The sequence below is a fragment of the Bidens hawaiensis genome, unplaced genomic scaffold (genome assembly GCF_021521415.1).
Source record: "Bidens hawaiensis isolate Kalapana, Puna unplaced genomic scaffold, B.hawaiensis_p1.1 tig00003244_1, whole genome shotgun sequence".
NCBI lineage: Eukaryota > Viridiplantae > Streptophyta > Magnoliopsida > Asterales > Asteraceae > Bidens > Bidens hawaiensis.
The window spans coordinates 349,674-357,500 of record NW_027491178.1 but is presented as its reverse complement, the minus strand read 5'-3'; the positions used below and the strand labels follow the sequence as shown (position 1 = coordinate 357,500).

General features: G+C 35.8%; 1 protein-coding gene across 2 annotated transcripts in view; it reads right to left on the bottom strand.

Moving 5' to 3' along the window:
• LOC143622937 (putative serine/threonine-protein kinase PBL25) overlaps positions 1-4,005 on the bottom strand; it is a 14,303-nt gene extending 10,298 nt beyond the window's left edge. For both annotated transcript variants that reach the window (XM_077093949.1, XM_077093948.1), the window contains exon 1: positions 3,948-4,005. The gene's annotated coding sequence lies outside the window, so the exon portion shown is untranslated. The remainder of the gene's footprint in view (positions 1-3,947) is intronic.
• Positions 4,006-7,827: the final 3,822 nt, after the last annotated feature.

Sequence of the window (7,827 nt, the reverse complement as noted above, 5' to 3'; positions counted from 1 at the left end):
TGTTGGAAACGCGCTAATTTGTTGGTAAAAAAAACTGACCCGAAACCCGTTTTGACCTTGACCCGTTCTAACCCGAATCTGTTGACCCTAGTTCGTTCCAAACCGAACCAAAACAACCTTTTTTAAGTGACCCATTTCGACCCTAACCCGTTTCAACCCTAACCCATTCCGACGCATGACCCGTTTCGACCTAACCCAACCCATTTGCCTCCTCTAATAAAACCCAAACCTAATCGCCCCAAACTGTCGGTTTACCTGTTCACCCATTTTCATGATTCCAAATCACCAACAACCCTAATCATCTCCAATTCAACCTCAATTTTTGCAATTGGTGGTGTATTTGAGTGATTCTCATTATTCCTAACACTAGTTGGTAAGTTTTATGCATTGTGTTCATGTTTTTAACGAGTTATTGTGAAACCCTAGATGTTAAATCTCTATAATATTGATGATTACGATGTTAATTGATGAATTGAAACCCTAGAGATGACATAAACATGTTATGGTTAGAGTTTTGATGACAACAGTTTGCTGAAAGATTCGTTCTCGTTTATTGATAGGTCTGTAACACGATGTTAAATAATTATTATTGATCGCTTCTTGATATTAGGACATAGTATTCTAAGTCTAGTTTCCAGAAAGGTGAATTTTGTAATTTTTGGATGAGTTTTGAACAGTTTTTATGTTTTTACAAAAACATGTGTCAAAGCTGAACCGGGATATTATATTCTAGTCTGTCTTTCCGACACCATAACTCTCTAATAACAAAACCAAATTGGTTGGTTTCACTTCTGGAACTTAGTATTATTAGTTTTTAAGGCAACTTAAATGGTCTTGCACAATTTGGATAAATGAGTTTGGAGAACAGTGAAACTACTTTTTATTGTGCAATCTGCTGAGCTGTTGGTACCTATATGCAATTATTGAATTATTGTGAGCTTTGTATGCATGATAAAAATATAATAAAAATAGTTTGAGAAACCTAATACATGTATGCCACTGTGGTAAATTTTATATCATTTATCCTTAAGTTTTCCTTAGTGAATAAAATTAGTTTGTACATGTTATAATCTGTCTCATGAACTGAATGATCATAAGTTGAGTTGTATGATGAATATTTGGTTGCTTTGCAATGATTTGATATGTGGATACATGTTAGGACTTTTTGGCACAGTTTCCATTAATTATTTATTATCACCAACGAGTCTTCGTGTCAAGTTTGTGTTTGTGTGTGAGTTCGTACTTGGATCTTAGAGTCATGTGTTGTTGAACACATTCTCATAACTTAAACACTTGTACTAGGTAACGATTATTGAGTCAAGTGCATCCTTTTGGTTATGAGAAAATTCTGTTGCACGCGACACTAAGTGAGTTCATGCATTTCCCTACTTGTTTTCTGGATTGAAAACACAAAATTATTTTTGTATACTTGTTTTCTCGATTGAAAACACAAAACACTTCTCATAGTTTTCTGGATTGAAAACACAACTATTTTCATATACTTGTTTTCTGGATTGAAAACACAACATTTTCCTATATTTGTTTTCGGGGAGAAAACATGGATAGCGACTTGTTTTGGATTTATGTAGTTTCTTATATATCACAAGTTTATACTAGATGTCCTTATATCACTTAGGTGCTGTTTGTTTTTCCTCAAAAGCACTTCTCTACCTCTTTTGTCTACGCTACGCAGACCACACGCAGACGTTGGGTTCTGCAGTGTGTTTGTTTTTCCGAAGACGTTCCATTAAAAAACGTGTGCGCGTCCTCTTCTCCTAGAAGCGTTGTTCATACCACTTCCCACCTCTTCTTCTCCTCTTCTTCTTATTTTTTCATCAGACCACACAAAACAACTCCTCCACCCTCCTCCTTCTCCTATCAAACCCTAGCCGCCTCCTCCACCCTCCACCATCCACCTCCGGCCACCCTCCACCGCCGCCACATCTCTCTCTCTCCACCACAGATCCAAAACCCATCATCAAATCTTATTAAAAATTAAAAACCCATCAATAGTTTCACCAAATCAATGAAACCCATCAATTTTCTTGCTTCAATTTCACCCTGTTAGCTTTGTTTCAATTTCCTCTCTTTTCAATCGGAATTTGCATTTTATCTTAATAAAGATTGAAACCCATCATCAAATCTTTATAAATATCAAAACCCATCAATAAATTTCTTCAATTTCCACAAACCCACATCAAATCAACAAAACCCATCAATTTTCTTCTCCAATTTCACTCTGTTAGCTTTATTTCCTCTGTTTACAACTGGATTTTGCATTTTATCTTAATAAAATTTTAGTTAGTTTTTTTATTTAAATTTCAGTTTATTTTAGCAGTCTTCAGATGTTAAAAAACAAACAGTCTTCTTGTTGCAGTCTACAGATGTTTGGTCCACCTCTTCTGCTACAGATGTGTGCAGATGTGGTCCGCAGACTGCAGACATTTTACCTCTGAAAAACCAAACAACACCTTAAAGTCATTACGTTACCTTGAACCAATAGGATGAGATCATGGGGTTATATGGAGTAGTACTACTGGGTTTGACAAACCTCACCCGGGCTAGTCGCGCTAGCACGGCTGTGATGTCATAAAACGGGTGTTATATTTACCTAAATTTTATACGTCAGTGTTGGTGATAGACCTGGTAAGAAGGCATACATGCAGTCAGTTTCGGTTCAAACGTCTAGTAGCTTGTAAATGGGTTAACTACCCTGGTATATTTGTAAAGTGCTAAATCTACTTATACATACTACTTATGCTACGTATACTATCTATACTATATAAATACTTTTTACTACAACTTATGAACTCACCAACCTCGTGTTGACCCTTGAGTATTTTTACTTGCCCAGGTTGCAAGATATGCTAAGGAGCGGGCTGCATTGCATAAGTTAGGAGTCACAATTGTCGCATGAACTTTTATTTTACATTGTATTCATTTGATGGGTTGTGCATGTTTGAGCACGTGGTTTATTATTTTAAACCATTTACCTTACGCTTCTGCAAAACTTTAAACTGTTTGGTTTGGTTTTTGTTTTCTCATATTTGAATGAGACTTAAATAATGTTTTGAATATTTGAATTGGATGTTTGGTATAACAAATGAGCTAGATCCTGGTATATCACACGCCTCGCGGTTAGACTCCGTTAGTCGAAATTTGAGGATGTGACATTACCTATATTGGTTATAGGTATTTAAGTTTCATATATACTAGTTATATGATTAGTTAAAAAGGGGTCAACCTGGTAAACTTATTAATCTGTTTATAAGATGTTTAAAAGGGCTTATACTTATATTTTATATTTTAAAAATCATTAGAAATAGAAAGTGTTAAAAATAAAAATTAAATATTCTGATTTTTAGATTTTCTTTTAGCTAAATTTTAATTTTTCTTTTTGAACTTTTTAATCTAACAATTGTAAGTAAATTCGACACAAGTATAATTATACATTTATATGAGCTATGTTAGGGTTAAAGAAATATTTAACCAATCAAGCCGATACAATTAACATCCTAAGAGACATCATCACAGAGAGCTAAGAAACCTCTCAAATATAATTTTTTAGGTTTATTTGTACAAATAATATTTCAATACTATTTTCTATTTCCTGACTTATTGTTTGAAAAGTGTCAAGCCGTAATGGGGCGAGAAATGGCCACAATTTGGGAGATATTCAGCCCAACACCCCCCCCCCCCCCCGGGTATGTGGGACGACAGGGGGCGAGAATTTGTTGCCTGGTTGTTTGATTGTCTTGTTGACGTGGTAATCAATTATTTGAGTGTGGGACAATTTGTGGGCTACAACACCGTCCTCTAGGCTACATATCGCCCCTCTTGATCACGTGTAAAAGATCCTCCTATTTTATAGACCCTACACTACACATAACCTAATTTATGAAAACTTTTATCCACCGTCATCACCTACGCGAAAAAACATTAATTACCTCCAATTGGTTGGTTGATGTATCTTTAACTGCAACTGTTGACCTTTCCTTTAATACCAATTACAACAATTGGATATGATTATGATAAAAAAAAAAGAAAGAAAAAGATGTATGAGAAGAAAAAACAAATGACCTTACCGAGTTTTCATGTTCAACTTGAAATGCCAATGCCTGGTTAAGTGCCAGGAGAATCCGATCTATATTGGGGCGTTGTGCACGTTGCTCGTTCAAGCAGCAGTATGCTGCTTCTGAGTACTTGTTTAATGATTGGGGATCCATTTGCTTCCGCAGACCAGGATGGATGATATCGTCGAGTGTTTTATTTACATAATGAGATTTGGCCAATGTAGCTAATAACCCATCCTCTGGAATCTGAAAGTGCTGAAGGTCTTTCATGGTAATCATGCAATTCTCCTCCTCATAAGCCTTGATTGGTCTTCGATATGAAACTGGCTTATTTCTAGTAGTGTTCGATGATGAGCTGTTCCATGACCCTGGTCCCCACGCAGCAGAAAATGACGCAGGACTACCGTCGAATGATGAAGGGATCATTTTGACCTGCTCATCATGCTTTCCTGGTTGGTGATCAGCAGGCAATTGAGTTTCTATCATGCTTATTGTTTGAGGGCCCTTGGTGATGAGCTGTTCCTGGCTTTCAGCTTGGTATTTGAGATCCACCGTCCAACTTTTGATGAACCATTGAGTAGTTCCCATTTCGATTGAAGTTCCTATTTTGACGGGCTCATCATTTTTCGGTCCTTGGGGTTGATCCAAAGTCGCCCACCCAATATCATATTTTCCTAATTCGCCTGCGGAAATGTGCGCCCGTGGAGACGAGCTTGTAGATGAAGGGATCCTATGGCCGTCATTAGATTTTCCTTCTTGAACAAAGGCAGGCCGCCCGCAAAGGACCTCAAATAAAACCACACCCAAGGAATACACATCCGACTTTTGGGTAACGCCTCCAGACTTCACATATGCTGGATCCACATACGCACCTGTGCCGCTTATAAGTTGGCTAAGGACAAGCCCTTGCCTTCGAGCTACTACTTGCATCTTGGAAAGCTCAAAACCAAATAGCTTTGCTTTCCAGTTGGCATCTAGTAAAATTTTAGAGCTCTTAACATTGCTATGTATGACACTAAATTTTCTTGACTTGTCATAGTGGATAAAACTCAGTGCCTCTGCAATACCAATACATATTTTCAAGCGTTGGGTCCAAGTGAGGGTTGGGTCACTTAGGTATTGGTCAAGACTCCCCTTGGCCTCAAACTTGGTTATGATGATATTTTCACCTTCCTCATCACAGAACCCAACAATAGTGGACAGATTAGGATGCTTGAGAGCAATAAGCATCTTAATCTCCTTCATAAACTCTTTTCGGCTTCTCCAGGACCAGCAGTAAGGATGGAACCATCGTGCAACAATATCAATCAATTTTTCAGATCTCACGAGTTGTCCCTTGTAAATCTTTGCACATCTACTTTGTCGGATGAGATTTTCATTACCAAAGTTGTTGGTAGCTTCTCTTATTTCTTCCAAGGAAATTTTCAAGGAATTAAAGTACTTTATGTCAAAAGAGGAAGACATGATGTTTATCAAGTCAAATATTAATGTATATATCCGTTCAGATCAGTGTATGTACGTACGTATATACCAAACCTCATGGAGAAATGAACGAATGAGTTTGCAGGAAGGAATGAAGGGGATATATCCGACTAAAGTTCAGAGTGTGTGTATATATATATAAAAACTTGGCTATAAACCTCCCACTCTCTTTTATAAATAAGTTATTCATACCTAAGCCTCCTTCGCCGCCCAATCTGTTGAACTTTTTTCTTTTGGCACAAACCTTATAATTCCAATAATGATAATTTTTTTTTTCTGATCAATATAAACTTTTATATATAACACAAACCGAGCTACATTTGGATAATGGGTAAGCGAGCAACAAACCGAGCTATCTTGTGATATATATATAATTTAACTTACTGTATATACCTTCATCTATATACACAGGAAGCGGACAAACTAAAACCGGACTCCACCTAAGGGTGAATGTAGTTGCCGACAAACAAGCTCAAATTGAGGCGATTTTTTTTAACACACCCCGGATTCCTCCCGGGGGAAATGTGTGTTTGTGTGTGTGTGTGGGGGGGGGGCGATGAATTCTTGTAGCCTGTTTGTGGGTTTATGTTTATTATTATTAATATATATATATATATGGCTATAACACAATTACACCTCTAAAAAAACTCACCCTTTGCTAACTGATCACCCCATTTTGTAACCCCTCCACTACATATAGTCTTATAAAGTGTGTTTGTCGATGTGAGGTTGGCTACTGTAGACGAGCAAGCGGACAAACAGGTGGGAACGACACTCTCTCACATACACACATATATTTATTATATATATATATACAATTGTAAATGATTTTTTTATGAGGTTTGCTGATCTTCGTTATTGTAAAAGAAAATTGACATTATGAAATAAGTTTGAAACATGTTGAAACATGATGTGTTGCTCTAACAGTTTCTGGAGGTGTACAATTTCAATGTGAATGCTCTTGTTATACTATTATTTGTTATACTATAACATGTTGTCTCTAGTTATTTTAAGGTGGATGACAAAATGTAATATTTTCATCAATAAACTAAAACAAGACAGCCAAGCAACTATTTAAAAATGGATTCAGATCTGAATGGGCGACTTAATTAATGTAAATTGCACAATCCTGTCGACTTTGGTTCACTATTCAACAAATATAAATGCGAGATTGTTTGCAGAAATGAATAAGAAACTTCAGTTATTATCACAAATCAGCAACAAAGCCTTCCACCAACTTAAGATATATGGAAATTTCAATTTTTATTCTATTTTATTTTGGATGATTGGATCTTGTTTTACATTTTGATATTTTATGTTAAATTGGTTTGGATATTTTATGCTAAATTGGTTTGGATATTTATCTTTAGTATGATATTTTATAAAATTTGAATATAATGTTTACATGAAGAAAATAGATAAATATATTAAAAAAGAAAAGATCTTAAAACAATATACAAAATGCATAGAAAATATATAGCTAATACCTTATATAATCTGTAGCTAAATGATGCAAATTTGTGTAGCTACATTTGTAGCAAAAATCAGTTAAAATTCGTAGCTAAATTTCATAGCAAAAAGCATACCAAATTTCTGTAGCTAAATGGTAGTAAAATTTTTAGAAAAAATTGATAGCCAAAATTGTAGCTAAAATTCGGTAGCCAACTCTGTAGCTAGATGGTAGCAAAATCTTTAGAAAAATATCGTAGCCAAAGTTGTAGCTAAAATTTGGTAGCAAACTCTGTAGCAACAAAAATCCGTAGCAAAATTACATAGTTATAAAATCGTAGCAAAATTCTATAGCTAAAAGTCCGTAGCTAAAAAAACGTAGCAAAATTCCGTAACTAATAATTTGTAGCTAAAAGTTCGTAGCAAACAAATTTGTAGCAAAATCCGTGACTAATATAGCTAAAAAGATGAGGTTTCTTTTTATAGCTAAATTCGTAGCAAAATTCTGATTTCATAGCAAAATTATGTAGCAAATAAGTTGGCTACAAGACTTGTACTTACAGACCAAATCCGTAGCAAACATCAGGTTTGCTACAGAATTGGCCGTAACAAATAGCTCTTTTTGTAGTAGGGAAGGATATCTCTAAATATTTCTTCTAAATGCGGCTAAGTAAGATATACATGAGTCACTCACATTGGGTGAACAACTACCCCCTAGCTACACTCGTCACGTATCAATGGATATACCTTTGACGCTGAGTCTCGTGACCTTTTCTTATGTACCAGTCTCGTGACCCTTGTTGTAAGGCCCCGAACCCGGTAG